At 39.3% G+C, this 17,910-nt stretch overlaps 1 protein-coding gene across 1 annotated transcript in view; it reads right to left on the minus strand.

Annotated features, from left to right (window-relative positions):
- LOC123770837 (uncharacterized) overlaps positions 1–17,910 on the minus strand; it is a 262,279-nt gene that overhangs the window by 42,915 nt on the left and 201,454 nt on the right. The gene's annotated exons all lie outside the window — the stretch shown is intronic.

Consider the following 17,910-nt stretch of genomic DNA (forward strand, 5'->3'; position numbering starts at 1 on the left):
TATGGTAGCCCACTGGAATTTTATGGAAACTGATTTGTACACCAGCAATCTGGAATGACATTCAGTACCAGATTTACGGTAACCCACTGGAATGCAATACAATTATAAATATACGTGATGTAACCCATTGGAATGCTGTTGGATATTTCCAACATCGAATACAGCATTGTTGTATTCTCATTACTTATTACTAACCATACTTAATATTGTAGTAAGTAAAATTAACCACTCGTAGAATTCTCATGTACTAATAATTCATCTGTGCATTAGGCTAGAATTCTCACATCACCTGACGCCAGTATTGCGTCAGATTTCTTTACAGTAAAACACATTATATTCAATTTGTGTGAGAATTAAATACGATTCTCCATAATTAAAGCATTCTGTATGACAACTGATTGCAGACGAATTGTTCTCTAACTAAAAGCCGAATAGAGCGTTAGAATCATAGCGTCTACCTCGCGATAGAGTTAACGTCATCAATGAATGCCATGGGGAGACATTAATTCCTCTCCCTTCTATATTTACTATTCTTAAATAGTTAAATAATAATATTTCGTTCCTCTAAATAATAAACCCGTCCAGTCTTTAGAGTTTCAAGCGCGAATGCGAGAAATATTAATGTTCGTGACAATAATTTGTGTTATGAACGTCGACTCGGCGTGGGTTGGAGGGACGCCATCCCCCTCAGTACGCGGACACGTGTAGAGCCGAAAGGAGGCAAAGCCGCGCTTACCGTACTCATAAAAGACGCCATTGTCCAGCAAATAGGACAGGTGTTATCCATCCTCAGATGAAAGCCGCCACTGTGAGGCGTGAATGACCTTGCAGATAATATCTTCAACTAGTGCTGGTGTTAAATGAGGGACCCCTAGACTTGGTTCCTGACGACACGTGATCAGCCAGCTTGAAATGCATCATTATCCAGGAGAGGTTCACCGGAGCCTGGGATGCGGTATTACGGCAATCTTAATACTTATACAGTGCCCACAGCTAAGTACCCTTTATTTGATGCATCATTTACAGGTCTAATAATAGCCGGGTGATTGTTCGTTATGCAACGGGATAACACCTAATAACAGGTGATTAGAATTCCATCTGTAGATATTAATATTTTTGAATATGAATTGAGTAGTTAAATCAATTGCTGCTGGTAGTTATTTATCTTGCAGCTCGAGAGAAGAATTCCTCATGCTGCCTTCTCCATGTTGAACCGTATCATTCGTCAGTGTACTGGACCTGGAGATTAAGAGGACTTCTATGGTTATCTAAAGGAATCTGCTACAAGCTAAGGCTTATTTCTTTTTTATCCATTTCCTTGCAATTTGATTCATTCAGAATGTTTGATATTAATGTGTGATTTACTGTGACTCATTACTATGCTCATATTCATGTTCTTCTTGATGTGAATGATATTACATTCAACATTATTTATAGGATTAGATTATTATTAATTGAATTAGTGAACGAACCACACTGATTCCTGGACGTACTTACCTCCAGTAATAACCCCCAATGTAGGTGTTTGAGGTCTGTTTCTTTAATAATACAGCCCATTAATTATTCTTATGATCATATTTTCTAGCTATATCCATAGTCACTGGTTTTCTCTAGAAATTTATCTAATGATCTGAAATTCTCAGTTTCCCTCTTTACTTTAAAAGCGGGTGGTCCTTCGTAATTTAATTTACTACTTTAATTATTAATTAATCAGAATCAAGCCCAAATATCCCACATTATGGTCCTTCGAACCGGATAGGCATTAAATTTATAATTAAAATATTAACCATTAATAGCTAATCCTTGTGTGATAGAAGCTAGACTAACTATTTAATTAATTGTGTCAACTAACATTGTAACACATCAGTTAGCCTAGATCACACTAACATCTTGCTACTTTACCTCATGTATAAAGTGGCTTTAGTGGGTCATAGCCAATTACCCACAACACTTAGACCTATACCTCACACCGAGGTGAGAATCTTTAGGTCACCAGGAGCAACAGCTGATAACTTTTACAACAACACCACCCTAACACCTGCGTTAGAGTGGCCTCACCATCTAACCATTATATACTTAGGTGGCAATGACATCCACCCCACTCGTCATCCAGCCGAGGTGATCAAACACCTCAAAAACATAATTTCTTCTTTCAAGCTCATCAGTGAATCAGTAGTATTCACATTAGTGGAGCCTCGCCAACCAAGCCAAGATAACCGTTGGGGAGTAACTCCGGAATACTACTTGAGAGCTGCTAAGTACATAAATTTCAGGCTGAAAAAACGAGTGAGATTGGATGCCACATATATCCAATTTACAGCCAGACCTTACAGACAGAACCTGACCAGAGATGGTGTACACTTGTCAGGGGAATCTAGGTTGCATGTGGTTGACAAGTTAATTAACACCGTCAACCATCACAAAAGGCTGTGGCTGGCAAGCCAAACTTAACTGTACATAATTGTTCACCTGTGTGTGCAAGAGCACTCTTATAAAACAAAAAACCCAAAAATACAGCACAACTATATTTACCTTATTGCACCACAATAATCTTTACCCATGTTCTTAGGTAGAATTTAGGCTGAGATTGTGCTGAATTTGGTACAAGCCCAGACTAAATAATTTTATAGTTCTTAGTTAGGAATTATTACGACTAGATCTAAAACTAGTCAGTGTTGTGTATATATTACATTATTTGTGCTGACCCTCTATAGGGTGGGATAAATTTTTGAGATAACTCTGATTGGAGTGTCTCCATAATATTTCTCTTGTATACATTATTTTTGTGTATCTATTTTGCGTATTGCTGGATTATCTCCATTAACTCTGATGGTGATATGGATGAGCTAACCGGACTAATGGTGAAGTTCAGACAGTGCACAAAATATCTAGCTATTTGTTGTTAGGTAGGTAGGTACATTCAACCTCAAGTGAGGTAAAATATAAAGTAGTCACCTTAAATTAGGCTACAATTAATGTTACCTGTTCACTAATGAACAAGTATCCAAGCTTCATTAGTAATACATACCCTAACACTGTGAAGTTTGAACCTAAGCCCAACATGGCTACTCCTGAACAATTGAGGAGAACCTACATTGGCCTTAAAGGTCACTTGACCAGATTAATTAATAAGGCTGATGACTTAACTAAAGATAATCCCGTTGACTCTTATCACTTAGAGTCAACAGTTAGATTGGCTGATCTGAAATTTGATCAAGTCAGAACTGCAGGTCAATCTTATCTTGCTCTGCTAAATACTGTAGAAATTGATCCTGATGAAGTAAGTCAAATTGTAAACGACATCTCCCAATATGAAGAGGAGACTCATGATAAAATTAAAATCTAAATTAGCCAAACAGTCTAGATCCAATGCCAGCAACACTGGGTCTCACTTCAATAATCACTTACCTGAGGTTCGTTTACCTACTCTAGACTTGCCCACCTTTTCAGGATTAGATACAGAAAATTGGGATAATTTTTGGACTTCCTTTGAAGTTCACATCCATAAGAAACAGTCTCTAGACAAAGTTTCTAAATTTTCATACCTACTCAGTCTTCTCACAGGAGAGGCTAAAAAGGTCATACATAACCTTACTCTTAATGAGAGTAATTATGAGGAAGCTATAAAACTTCTGAAGTTGAACTATTGCAACAAAGAGTTAAGTATAGCTACCCTTTATTATCAATTGCTAGATCTGAATGCACCAAACAGTAGACCAGAGTCACTTCAAAGCTTCAGACTAGAAGTAGAGTCTCTAGTAAAGGCCTTAGGTACCAAGGTTAATATACCTAGTTCTGAATGGTCTATCAAGCTACTGTTACAGAGGAAATTACCTCGAAACGTCTTGACAGAGCTTTGCTCACATTATAATACTGAGTTTCTTACTCTCGATCAGATTTTCGAGGGGTTGAGGATCACAGTTAATAGGTTAAAGACTCATGACAAAATTAAACCTGAGTCCAAACCAATTAATACTGATATTTCAGTCAAACCTAAACAGACTCCAAGTAAGTCTAATAAATATAAAGCCAAACCTACTCCATCCACCAGGAAAAGAAGTGGAAATGTAGGTACCTATTCAGTATCTCCTTCAGAGATAACTCATGACTTGTCTACTAAAGAGACTAAGTCTATTAATCAAAGAAAGTGTCTGTTCTGCAATCAGGAACACACCACTTATCAATGCTCTGCTTATCCTACGTATAATGCTAGAGTTACAAGGTTACAGGAATTGCACAAATGCACTAAATGTATGGGTTCTCATGATCCCAAGAAATGTGCAGTACCACTACGTACTTGCAACCGTTGTAACCAAGGAATACACCACTACGCCTTATGAAGGAAATCTCCTACACCAACTATGACCACTGGAGAGAATTTTACTAATTCTACTTCAGTGCAATATTGTAAAGTACATCACGAAGTGAATGTACTCGCTACTGAGTCAGGCAACAGTACTACCTTGCCTACCGCTCAGCTTAAATTAATAAACCGAAGATCTAGAATTAACAGTAGAGGTCTCTTTGACCAAGGTTCCCAAAAAACCTTCATCACGCAACAGTTGGTAGATGATTTAAATTTAAAACCTACCAAAAGTGTGAAGTTAAACATTTCTGGTTTCCTATCAAATAGTGGACCGCGTGACTACAAGGTAGTTAAATTACTAGTTAGACTAGGATCCTCTGCTAGCCCAATCCATGCGGTGGTAGTGGATAAGATTCCTATGGACCTGCAGGTCACAGGATTAGCTCGCACTGCGAGACACCTTAAGCGAAACCGCATGAGGCTAGCGGATCATAAAATAAATTCCGATTGTCTCACAGATATTGGAATATTAATAGGCGCGGATCATTATTACAAGTTTATCACTGGATGCACTAGGCAACATGGTATGAATTTGTTGTCGTCCGCAGGTGGCAAATTGCTCACAGGACCCGTGCTTTTCAGACAAGGTCCAGCGCCCACAAACCAACAAACCAATAATGTAATTGTGGCGTGACTAGGCTTAGAGCAGTCACCCCTATGCTTCAGGGAAATAGCCGAGGACATTGAGTCTGACCCACCAATACATCGTTTGTGGGATTTAGATACGTTAGGCATCATCCCTGAGCAACCAAGCCCTGATGATACATGGACTTACCAGCAATATCTGGATACAGTTGTCTACTCAAATAAACAATACTGGGTAAGACTTCCATGGAAGTTAGATCATCCCCAACTTCCAGTGAATTATTTTATGGCAGCCTCACAATTGCGGTCTCAATTAACACGACTGCAGAAGCAGCCAGACAAACTAACCATGTATCACCAACTTATCCAACAACAACTTGACAATAAGTTCATTGAAGTTGTTGAACACGATGACCGAAAAACAGGTCATTATTTACCTCACCATGCTGTGGTGAAAGACTCACTGACAACACCTATTCGTATTGTCTTTAATTGCAGTACTAAAGTAAAGCCTAATAGTGTGTCTCTAAATGAATGTCTCCAAACGGGACCTAGCCAAACACAAAGGCTACATGACGTGTTGTTACGATTTCGCACAGGCATTTTTGCCTATACTGCTGACATCAGCAAAGCCTTTCTCCGAGTAGGATTGCAGGAGGAAGATCGTGACTACGCAAAATTCCTCTGGTACAAGGACCCACTGGATCCTAACAGTGAAATAATCACCTATCGGTTTGCCTCTGTATTATTTGGTGCTACGTCCTCACCGTTTCTTTTGCAAGCCACATTAGACACGCATTTGAGGAAATCAGACAGCCCTTATAAGGCAACCATTAGCGACAACTTATGTCGACAATTTCCAAGGGACAACTAATGATCAAGCTGATCTGGTAGGAATCTACCATGAGGCTAACCGTGAACTGTTAGGAGCTAATATGCCTCTACAGTCATGGGCCTCAAATAATAAACTGCTTAACCAGTTAATTGAGAAAGAATTTCCCGATTATCAGGTACCCAGTAAATTAAAGGTTCTAGGCGTGGAATGGAACACCAACACTGACGAGATGAATGTCAAGTCAGTGCAAACTGATAACTCAACCCTTACCATGAGAACACTGCTCTCATTTGTCAGTCAACCATTTGACCCTTTAGGCCTACTTAGTCCTATATTAATAAGGGGCAAATTCCTAATGCAGGAGTGCTGGCGACAACATATGGGATGGGATGATCCGTTATCAAGTGAGTTACAAGCCAAATGGCAAATACTCTCAACGGATTTTAATCAGTTAGGTGTTTTGAAATTTCCACGTAATGCTTCAGGACCAAACTTACCCACCAATTTGCACGTTTTCTGCGATGCCTCTGGCAAAGCATATGGCGCAGTAGCCTATTTAGTTAACAGTGCTCAATCAATTTTACTCACATCAAAAGCAAGAGTTGCTCCCATCAAAAAGAGGTCCTTACCTCAGATGGAGTTGACTGCATTGCTAGTGGGAGTAAGATTGGCCCATTGCCTGGCAAAGACACTCAGTAATATCCACTTTGGTGAGATTGTAGTGTGGTCAGACAACGAGGCAGTCTTACAATGGGTAAGAAACAATAACAACAAGACTCCTTACGTCAGTAATCGCGTCAGGGAGATTCATGATTTATCCGCGGGTTATAAGTTTAGACATGTCCCTACTAAGGACAATCCTGCAGATTATTTATCAAGAGGATTGACATTAAAACAACTTGTCAAATCTTCGCTGTGGTTCAATGGACCTTCATGGCTTGTTGGTGGTCAGTGGCCCAAACAAAAGCCACAAGTCATAGTGACCAGTATCGCCGCTCCCATGAAGGAACCAGAGCCTCAGCGAACATTAGCCACTAATCCTCATCATTATTCCAACTTAAGCAAATTGTTAAGAGTGACTGCACACGTGTTTGATTTCCTCTCTAAAGTAGGAATTCGACACAAATTTCCCAATCCTGTTCACTATTGGATTAAGCGGGCGCAGCAAGAGACTTACGGAAGCGAATTTGAGAATCTTCCGGATAAACTCACTAAGTCTCTGGGCATCTTGTACGATGTCAACACTCATAACATACTACGATGTGGAGGACGTTTGCTACATGCAAAGATTGACTTAGACACTAAGAACCCAATTCTTTTACCTCGTCACCACATCATAACTAAACTTTTTGTCTTACATCACCATCAATATAGTACCCTACATGGTGGAGTTTTAGATACTCTCACCGACCTTAGACAAAAGTACTGGCTTCCTCAAGGTCGTCAGACTGTTAAGACCATTATTAAATCTTGTGTAATCTGTAAGAGATACGACGCTAGAGTCTGTCCTTACCCAGGACCTCCCCCACTCCCTGAAGAGCGAGTGGTTCATCTCCGTCCATTCGAAACCACTGCAGTAGATTATACAGGAGCCTTACTCCTCACTGGTAACCCAGATAATATACCAGTGAAGGCGTACATTTGTCTCTTTACATGTGCTACAACCAGAGGCGTGCACTTAGAGGTCACCCCAGACATGAGTGCTGAAGCTTTCATTCAAGCTTTCCGCAGATTTGCTGCCCGTCGATCATGTCCTAGATTAATGATATCAGACAACGGATCTAATTTTGTGGCGGGAGAAAGTTGTTTGCGAGAAGTCTGGAACCACCCTGAAGTGCAATCAGTCTTACAAAGAAGACAATGTCACTGGAAATTCATAGCACCAAGAGCCCCTTGGCAAGGTGGGTTCTATGAGCGGATGGTAGGCACAGTCAAAAAATGTCTAAGGAAAACGTTACACCGACAAAAGGTCAGTTACTCAGAACTCCAAACTATTGTTGTGGAAATCGAGGCACGAGTCAATAACCGCCCGATCACCTACCTGTCTGATGATCACACCCAGAGAGAACCACTGAGCCCCTCTCACTTGATCCATGGAGGTCTACTGAGCCCTCTCATCCCCTTAGCCGAAGAGGACCCTGTAGACCCGTCCCATGTGACCAGAGGAGACTTGGTGGAAAGCTACCAGCATCTTTCTAGAGTTATTAACAGGTGGAATGAGGTGTGGACTCGAGAGTACCTCACAGCTCTACGAGAGTACCACTACGGAGCTTCGAGTCCTTACAATAAGGTACAATTAAAACCTGGAGACCTTGTCCTAGTCGACAGTGATGGACCAAGGTCCGAGTGGCCTATAGGAAAAATCGTCACCATTCACCCAGATCGACAAGGTGTCCTAAGAGTGGTTAAGGTCTTATGCAGAGGCAACACTACTCTAAAAACTTTAGAGAAGCTGGTTCCCCTTGAACTGACTGAACAAGAATATCAGCCAGATCCAGTTTCCCCAGTAATTTCAGAGGACAATGAATTTGTTCCTCCAAGCAACCGTCCCACTAGAGCTGCAGCTCAACAATGTAGGCGGAATTTGCGAGCCTATTATAACTCTGAAGAAGAATAATTTCCTTCATTTTCCACTGAGAAAACTGATGATACTACGATGTGATATCACGTAACGAAACATTACACGTCACTATGACCCAGGATATCGCATCACTGTAGATTCTGTTAGTTTAAATTGGGAGAGTTAAATTTTATAAACATTGTGTAGGCTACAAACAACATGTTTCAGTTGACATGTAAATAGCAAGACTCAAATTCTTGTAAGTCCTTGATAAATCCGGGACGTTCGTTATGTGTGTACTAACATACTAACATACTAACATACTAATGTATTAATCTTAATATCACTTCGGGATAGGTCAGTACAACACCGTACACTGCGACCCTAGAATCCGCCCCCCGGAGTTATGTTGGATATTTCCAACATCGAATACAGCATTGTTGTATTCTCATTACTTATTACTAACCATACTTAATATTGTAGTAAGTAAAATTAACCACTCGTAGAATTCTCATGTACTAATAATTCATCTGTGCATTAGGCTAGAATTCTCACGTCACCTGACGCCAGTATTGCGTCAGATTTCTTTACAGTAAAACACATTATATTCAATTTGTGTGAGAATTAAATACGATTCTCCATAATTAAAGCATTCTGTATGACAACTGATTGCAGACGAATTGTTCTCTAACTAAAAGCCGAATAGAGCGTTAGAATCATAGCGTCTACCTCGCGATAGAGTTAACGTCATCAATGAATGCCATGGGGAGACATTAATTCCTCTCCCTTCTATATTTACTATTCTTAAATAGTTAAATAATAATATTTCGTTCCTCTAAATAATAAACCCGTCCAGTCTTTAGAGTTTCAAGCGCGAATGCGAGAAATATTAATGTTCGTGACAATAATTTGTGTTATGAACGTCGACTCGGCGTGGGTTGGAGGGACGCCATCCCCCTCAGTACGCGGACACGTGCAGAGCCGAAAGGAGGCAAAGCCGCGCTTACCGTACTCATAAAAGACGCCATTGTCCAGCAAATAGGACAGGTGTTATCCATCCTCAGATGAAAGCCGCCACTGTGAGGCGTGAATGACCTTGCAGATAATATCTTCAACTAGTGCTGGTGTTAAATGAGGGACCCCTAGACTTGGTTCCTGACGACACGTGATCAGCCAGCTTGAAACGCATCATTATCCAGGAGAGGTTCACCGGAGCCTGGGATGCGATATTACGGCAATCTTAATACTTATACAGTGCCCACAGCTAAGTACCCTTTATTTGATGCATCATTTACAGGTCTAATAATAGCCGGGTGATTGTTCGTTATGCAGCGGGATAACACCTAATAACAGGTGATTAGAATTCCATCTGTAGATATTAATATTTTTGAATATGAATTGAGTAGTTAAATCAATTGCTACTGGTAGTTATTTATCTTGCAGCTCGAGAGAAGAATTCCTCATGCTGCCTTCTCCATGTTGAACCGTATCATTCGTCAGTGTACCGGACCTGGAGATTAAGAGGACTTCTATGGTTATCTAAAGGAATCTGCTACAAGCTAAGGCTTATTTCTTTTTTATCCATTTCCTTGCAGTTTGATTCATTCAGAATGTTTGATATTAATGTGTGATTTACTGTGACTCATTACTATGCTCATATTCATGTTCTTCTTGATGTGAATAATATTACATTCAACATTATTTATAGGATTAGATTATTATTAATTGAATTAGTGAACGAACCACACTGATTCCTGGACGTACTTACCTCCAGTAATAACCCCCCAATGTAGGTGTTTGAGGTCTGTTTCTTTAATAATACAGCCCATTAATTATTCTTATGATCATATTTTCTAGCTATATCCATAGTCACTGGTTTTCTCTAGAAATTTATCTAATGATCTGAAATTCTCAGTTTCCCTCTTTACTTTAAAAGCGGGTGGTCCTTCGTAATTTAATTTACTACTTTAATTATTGATTAATCAGAATCAAGCCCAAATATCCCACAAATGCAATGGAATTCCAAATGTACGTTAAAGCCCTGGAATGACAAAAGAAAAGGTAGACAACTGTTACAAAAGATAGTTACTGAGGACTCAATTGTTATTATCTAGCTTCACATGTTCAGACTGGATATGCTGAGACATACCTGCGACTGTCAATTTACCTATACAGTATTACAATATTACATTGATGCAATGTTTATATTTAGGCATATATGTATTTAAATTTCATGATTTACACGTGCATTATTGTATTATTTTATTCATAGAAGTTATATTTCATTGTGTTGTTGTTGAGTGTAAACTGCTAATTGGGCGAGTGACCGCTGACCCCAACCCCCTGATCTGTGTGACTGGTTGAGTGAGGTTGACTAAACCACACACACTAGCAACCCGTCCTCGACTCAACTCCAATACATCCAGCGGTCGAACCCACAGACGCATTCATAAATTTTAACATGCGGTTCATTGAAAACGAGAATTTTCTCAAATATAAATTAATATTGTAATATATTAGCATATTGTGCATATATAGGCATAGTTAGGTTAGGTTAGGTGTTTAGATTCTATTGGCGTATATTTGTATTTGTACAACCCGTCCTCGACTCAACTCCATTACATCCAGCGGTCGACCCCACAGACGCATTCATAAATTTTAATATGCTGTTCATTCAAAACGGGAATTTTCTCAAGTATAAATTAATATTATAATATATTAGCATATTGTGCATATATAGGCATAGGTTAGGTTAGGTTAGGTGTTTAGGTTCTGTTGGCGATTATTTGTATTTGTAGTACGTGGGTGAAGCATTTATAGCGTTGTGATTCGAACAAAATTCGTCAGTGAAACACTTGTTCCGGATATGTTCGAACGTCAGCAGTTGTGAGTCGTGTGTAAACCGCTTTTCATTCATAAACAGGGGGTTTGGCGGGTGCATGGAATCACTTGTGGATCTTTGTTTGGAAGACGGGCTGATTTGTAGTACGTTGGTGAAGCATTTACATCGTTGTGGTTCGAACAAAATTCGTCACTGAAGCACTTGTTCCGGAAGTGTTCAGACGAAATCAGTTGTGAGTCGTGTGTAACAGCCCGTCCTCCAAACAAAGACCACAAATCGATTCCATGCACCTGCCAAACCCCCTGTTTACGAATGAAAAACAGTTTACACACGACTCACAACTGATTCGAACACTTCCGGAACAAGTGCTTCACTGACAAATTTTGTTCGAATCACAACGCTGTAAATCCTTCAACTAAGTACTACAAATACAAATAATTGCTAACAGAACCTAAACACCTAACCTAACCTAAGCCTATATACGCACAATATGCAAATATAATATTAATTTATATTTGAGAACATTTCCGTTTTGAATGAACAGCATGTTAACATTTATGAGTGAGTCTGTGGGATCGACCGCTGGATGTACTGGACTTGAGTCGAGGACGGGTTGTGTTTTTCATTGATAAACAAGGGGTTTGGCGGGTGCATGGAATCACTTTTGAGTCTTTGTTTTGAGGATGAGCTCCACATTCCAGCCCGTCCTCCAAACAAAGACCCAAAAGTGATTCCATGCACCCGCCAAACCCTCTGTTTATGAATGAAAAGCGGTTTACACACGACTCACAACTGCTGACGTTCGAACATATCCGGAACAAGTGCTTCACTGACGAATTTTGTTCGAATCACAACGCTATAAATGCTTCACCCACGTACTACAAATACAAATAATCGCCAACAGAACCTAAACACCTAACCTAACCTATCCTATACCTATATATGCACAATATGCTAATATATTATAATATTAATTTATACTTGCGAAAATTCCCGTTTTGAATGAACAGCATGTTAAAATTTATGAATGCGTCTGTGGGGTTGACCGCTGAATGTAATGGACTTGAGTCGAGGACGGGTTGCCACATTAGGTACTGAAGAGACGACGACGTTTCGGTTCGTCCAGGACCATTATCAAGTCTTGATCAGCCACGTTATTGTGCATCATCTGCATATGATTGAGTTTGTGCGTTCATGTGTTAACATCAGAGCAGCCAACCTAGGCGATAGTTGTCTGCCCTTGTTTCTCTTATATGTATATACTAGCAGTACCCGCCACGCGTTGCTGTGGCTCAGTCTGGGTAAGTGGGAAAGAAAGAAAAGAGAACGTGTACGTTTCTAATATGTTTAATTTCACAATGCTTGTGGGTATACAATATTTTTTGGTGTTAAATTGTCTGTGGAGATATAGAGATTGTCTGGTTTGCCGACTCTAGAACACGCAAAATATAATTGTCCATGTGAAAAGCAAACCGTGTCTAGATATAAACTGCTCAATTCTAAAGATTGGCCCTGACCTTTGTTGATGGTGATTGCAAACGCCAAACGAATTGGAAATTACAATCTCTTAAATTGAAATGGCATATCTGTTGGAATCATAGTAATGTGAGAAATGAGGACATCTTCACCTTTGAAAGGTTCAGTCAAGATTATTGTTCTAAGACGTCGCTGATTAAGTTTTTTACTGCAAGGCGCGTGGCTTTGCAAAGTTTTGGCTGGTTGATATTTCACAACATGATAATTGGCAAGCCGATTTCCAATTGCCGTACGTGTGATGGTATCCCTGGCAGATCGAGTGAATTAAAAAATTCTGTTTGATAATTAACCGCTTCATCTGCTTCCTCAACAGAGTCGACGGACTTGTATGTGCCTGCCTCGCTTTGAATGTTAGACTGAATAATATTGTTAAGTTCGTGTGCCGGATGCTTTGGAAATGTTGCACATGGGAGTTTTAATGAATTGCATGTTCAATGGCAGTTTCAAAGCCAAGGTAGCAGTTCTTCCACCTGGTAGCAATGTCGCAGCTATTCCGGACGATGCAAGAGCTAAGGTTATGCTATTTTGGGGTCGAAATGCTGCCAGAATCAATCTAATTAGGAAGGTTTTACAGTTCTTCCTGACGCATCTAAGAAGATTTCTCCAAGCCCGTTATTGACAGTTTGAACTATTTGATTGTAAATGCCTTTTCGCTCAAGCGTTAGATTAGGAATATTTGATTGCACATACTACAACAGATCACCAATGTTGTAACTTTGTTCACGACGCAATTCTACATCGAACGAAGCAGCAGCAGATTGATTCGGTGATGGCATTTCCAATTGATTGAGGATTTTGTTCGCAATTTCTAAGCACAAATCTTCAATCATTATCAACGCTTCGTTGTAGATTTCTGTTGTGAAATCCATGTTCATATTTGAATTCTCCTTGCATACTTGATGGACAATATCTTCAGCATGTGCGATATATATATTTCTCCCATAACTGTGTTGGAGATGAAGGAGAGCCGGTGGTCAATATGATTGCAAACAATGCACGAATTTGATTTGGATGTAACGTGTTAGACGCGTCATTAATGCATACATCCCAGTGTCGGTCGTTCTCCAATTAATTCAGAGCCTGACATGCACTACGGAGAGTGGCATGTGTTACGCCGTTGACAAATCTCAATTGCTGGAAGACGTTGATCCTGGAACATTTACCAACAGTATCCGAAGAAAGAAACATTCATCTTGATTGGGATGCACGGTGGATGTCTGCCTATCGTAGTTTATTTCAATATGTCAGGTTGTCCGTCAACTCGCTCTCCTCGTTTGCGTCGTTCAAATGATTTTCTACTGGCATTCCACGTGTAATACATAGGCATACTTCCGAATACAGCAGTGTTTTTGCAAATGCGTCATTTGATATAACGTGAAGAAAGCAGTTAACGTTGTAGCCGGTGGATTCATAGCGGTTTGTTGCACATTTGCAGCTGTGATATAAACGTGTTTTCCATTTTCTTATTTTCAAAACAAAACCAAAAAATACTAACGAAATATTTCAATTCAAACGTAGATCAATCGCCACAGCTCAATTTCACCACCAATTTCACTGAAAAATAAGAACAGTTAAACAAACGAAAGGAAAAACAATGAAAAAAGAAACAATTAAATAAACTATACTCACGAAATGAACACTATAGTAAACAACGGAGCTCAATTCCAATGCAATGTTACACAAATTAATTAAATCCAATTGAAAAATAAATAAAAACCTATGAAAAATCTATTTATCACTGCAACCGGAAACATTGAAATGAAATCGTAGCATATTTTGAATAGCGTGTGTTGCTATTACGTGCAACAGATGGCGCTCTTTTTCCAAAAAAAAAATGTTTTTACCTGTCACAGGTGTGGCATCTAAATAGAAGGTATATAAAAACATGCACGTATTCGAATGGAACGATGTGTCAAAATTTCAAAGTAATTGGAGAAGAACTTTCGGAGAGTACAGCATGTGTTGCTCCTCCGTTCTACAGATGGCGCTGTTTATAAAAAAAATGCATGATTTTTCCTGTCATAGGTGAGGCATGTATATAGTACGTATATAAAAAACACTCGTCTGTTCGAATGCAACGTTGTGTCAAAATTTCAAAGAAATCGGTAAAGAGGTTTCGAAGATTTCCCTCACACGAAAAACAGTTTTTCAAAAAGAGCATGTTTTTTCCCGTCACAGACGTGACATCTATATAGTATGTATATAAAAACCCGCTCGGATGCGAATGGAACGTTGTGTGAAAATTGAGCAATCGATGAAGAACTTTCGGAGATTAGTGATTTTGAACAAACGAACAGTTCCATTTATATATATATATATATATATATATATATATATATATATATATATATATATATATATATATATATATATATGTCGTACCTAGTAGCCAGAACGCACTTCTCAGCCTACTATGCAAGGCCCGATTTGCCTAATAGGCCGAGTGATTTTCTTTATTTACATTAAATTGTTTCCAATTAGTTTATTTGAATTATTATTATTATATTATATTAACAACAGAAATTATTGACTTAATTGTGCTAGTTTAGGTTAGGTTAAGATAGGTTAGGTTAGGTTAGGTAGGGTTGGTTAGGTTCGGTCATATATCTACGTTAATTTTAACTCCAATAAAAAAAAATTTACCTCATACATAATGAAATGGGTAGCTTTATCATTTCATAAGAAAAAAATTAGAGAAAATATATTAATTCAGGAAAACTTGGCTTATTAAGCAAATTTGGCCTTGCATAGTAGGCTGAGAAGTGCGTTCTGGCTACTAGGTACGACATATATATATATATATATATATATATATATATATATATATATATATATATATATATATATATATATATATATATATGTCGTACCTAATAGCCAGAACGCACTTCTCTGCCTACTATTCAAGGCCCGATTTGCCTAATAAGCCAAGTTTTCATGAATTAATGCTTTTTCGTCTACCTAACCTACCTAACCTAACCTAACCTAGCTTTTTTTGGCTACCGAACCTAACCTTACCTATAAATATAGGTTAGGTTAGGTTAGGTAGGGTTGGTTAGGTTCGGTCATATATCTACGTTAATTTTAACTCCAATAAAAAAAATTGACCTCATACATAGAGAAAAGGGTTGCTTTATCATTTCATAAGAAAAAAATTATAGTAAATATATTAATTCAGGAAAACTTGGCTTATTAGGCAAATCGGGCCTTGAATAGTAGGCTGAAAAGTGAGTTCTGGCTACTAGGTACGACATATATATATATATATATATGTCGTACCTAATAGCCAGAACGCACTTCTCAGCCTACTATTCAAGGCCCGATTTGCCTAATAGGCCAAGTTTTCATGAATTAATGTTTTTTCGTCTACCTAACCTACCTAACCTAACCTAACCTAGCTTTTTTTGGCTACCTAACCTAACCTTACCTATAAATATAGGTTAGGTTAGGTTAGGTAGGGTTGGTTAGGTTCGGTCATATATCTACGTTAATTTTAACTCCAATAAAAAAAAATGACCTCATACATAGAGAAAAGGGTTGCTTTATCATTTCATAAGAAAAAAATTATAGTAAATATATTAATTCAGGAAAACTTGGCTTATTAGGCAAATCGGGCCTTGAATAGTAGGCTGAGAAGTGAGTTCTGGCTACTAGGTACGACATATATATATATATATATATATATATATATATATATATATATATATATATATATATATATATATATATATATATATATATATATATATATATATTTGTACCTTTGGATAATATATATATATTATATTATATTTGGACCTTCTGAAGATGTATTTAATATACGAAAGTACTTAAGGAAATTCCTGTTTCATTTTTCCTCCGTGGTCTGACATTGTCATATATATATATATATATATATATATATATATATATATATATATATATATATATATATATATATATATATATATATATATATATATATATATATATATAATATAGCTGATGGTAGCCGAGGCTATTTGCAGCCCGCTGGCACTCTGATGGTAATCTTGGGCATAGTATTTTATCAAATCACCTCATTCTTTGGGGCACACGTGAGGAACACAAATGCGAACAAGCCTGAATGGTCCCCAGGCATACATGCAAATGAAAACTCGCACCCCCAGAAGTGACTGGGGACCCTATTTAGATCAACTTGAAGTGATAGTGAGTCTTCTTCCATGTTAATTTCCCCGCCGATTTTTGTATCATCTGCAAATTTGCAAATGTTGCTACTCAAACCTGAATCTAAATCATTTAATTTATATTATAAACATCAGAGGTCCCAGGACAGAGCCTTGAGGCACTCCCTCCCTCCCCGCTCAGCTCGTTGCTGCCGTGAGGGGGGCTTAGTGGCTTAGTGGGTGCCTGCCGGAGTGTGATGCTCCTTGGGACAGTCCTCTGTCCTTTTCTAGCCTTATGCTCCTGCTGCTGTCCTCTCCAATTGTGCTGAGCACCTTTTCCTTTTCCTTCTGTTTCGTTTTTCTCCCCCCTCTTCTCCTATCTGCTTGCCGTTTCCTGCCGACCTTTTGCTTGTTTTGGTTATTCCTTTGGACTTCTTCTGTTTTGATGTCCGGGTGCTTGAGGAGGCATACTCTTGCACCCGTAGAACTGTAGTACCCAACGTCGAGAGCGAGGGGAACCTTTTATTGTCAATCCCCCTTTCGTCACTGAACCCGATCTCGACGGACTGTCGGTTCTTAAGGTGGCGTTTGTGGGGCGTATACTCACGACGCACCCCTAAGAGGCCCCGGCATGATCGGTGATAGCTTCTTGTTGGGTGTCCTGCCTCTAATTGTGGCTCCATGGTGGATGTGGGGGCACATTCGTGAATGAATGTTTTTTTCGTAGCGATGATATCTACTGTTTCTGCTGTTTCTCCTTTACCTTCTCAGGCTCGTGGGGTGGGCGACCAAGCCCCCGAGTCGGTCCATGTTGGAAGACCGGGCTCTGTAGCCTCCGCTGCATTGGGCCCCGACTTTGCTCCTCCTTTGACCTCTCTGACTCCTCCCCTCGGCTCCCCTCCCTCCTCTGTGGTTGGGTCGAGCCCCAGGCCCCCAGTGGTGACTACCTCGTCCCCTGGCGCGGCTTCGTCTCTCATTGTGACTACTGCGCCTTTTACCCCCATGACCTCCGGGGGTTCTCACCGCCGTTCCCACCACGGC

The sequence above is a fragment of the Procambarus clarkii genome, chromosome 56 (genome assembly GCF_040958095.1).
Source record: "Procambarus clarkii isolate CNS0578487 chromosome 56, FALCON_Pclarkii_2.0, whole genome shotgun sequence".
In the NCBI taxonomy this organism is placed as follows: domain Eukaryota; kingdom Metazoa; phylum Arthropoda; class Malacostraca; order Decapoda; family Cambaridae; genus Procambarus; species Procambarus clarkii.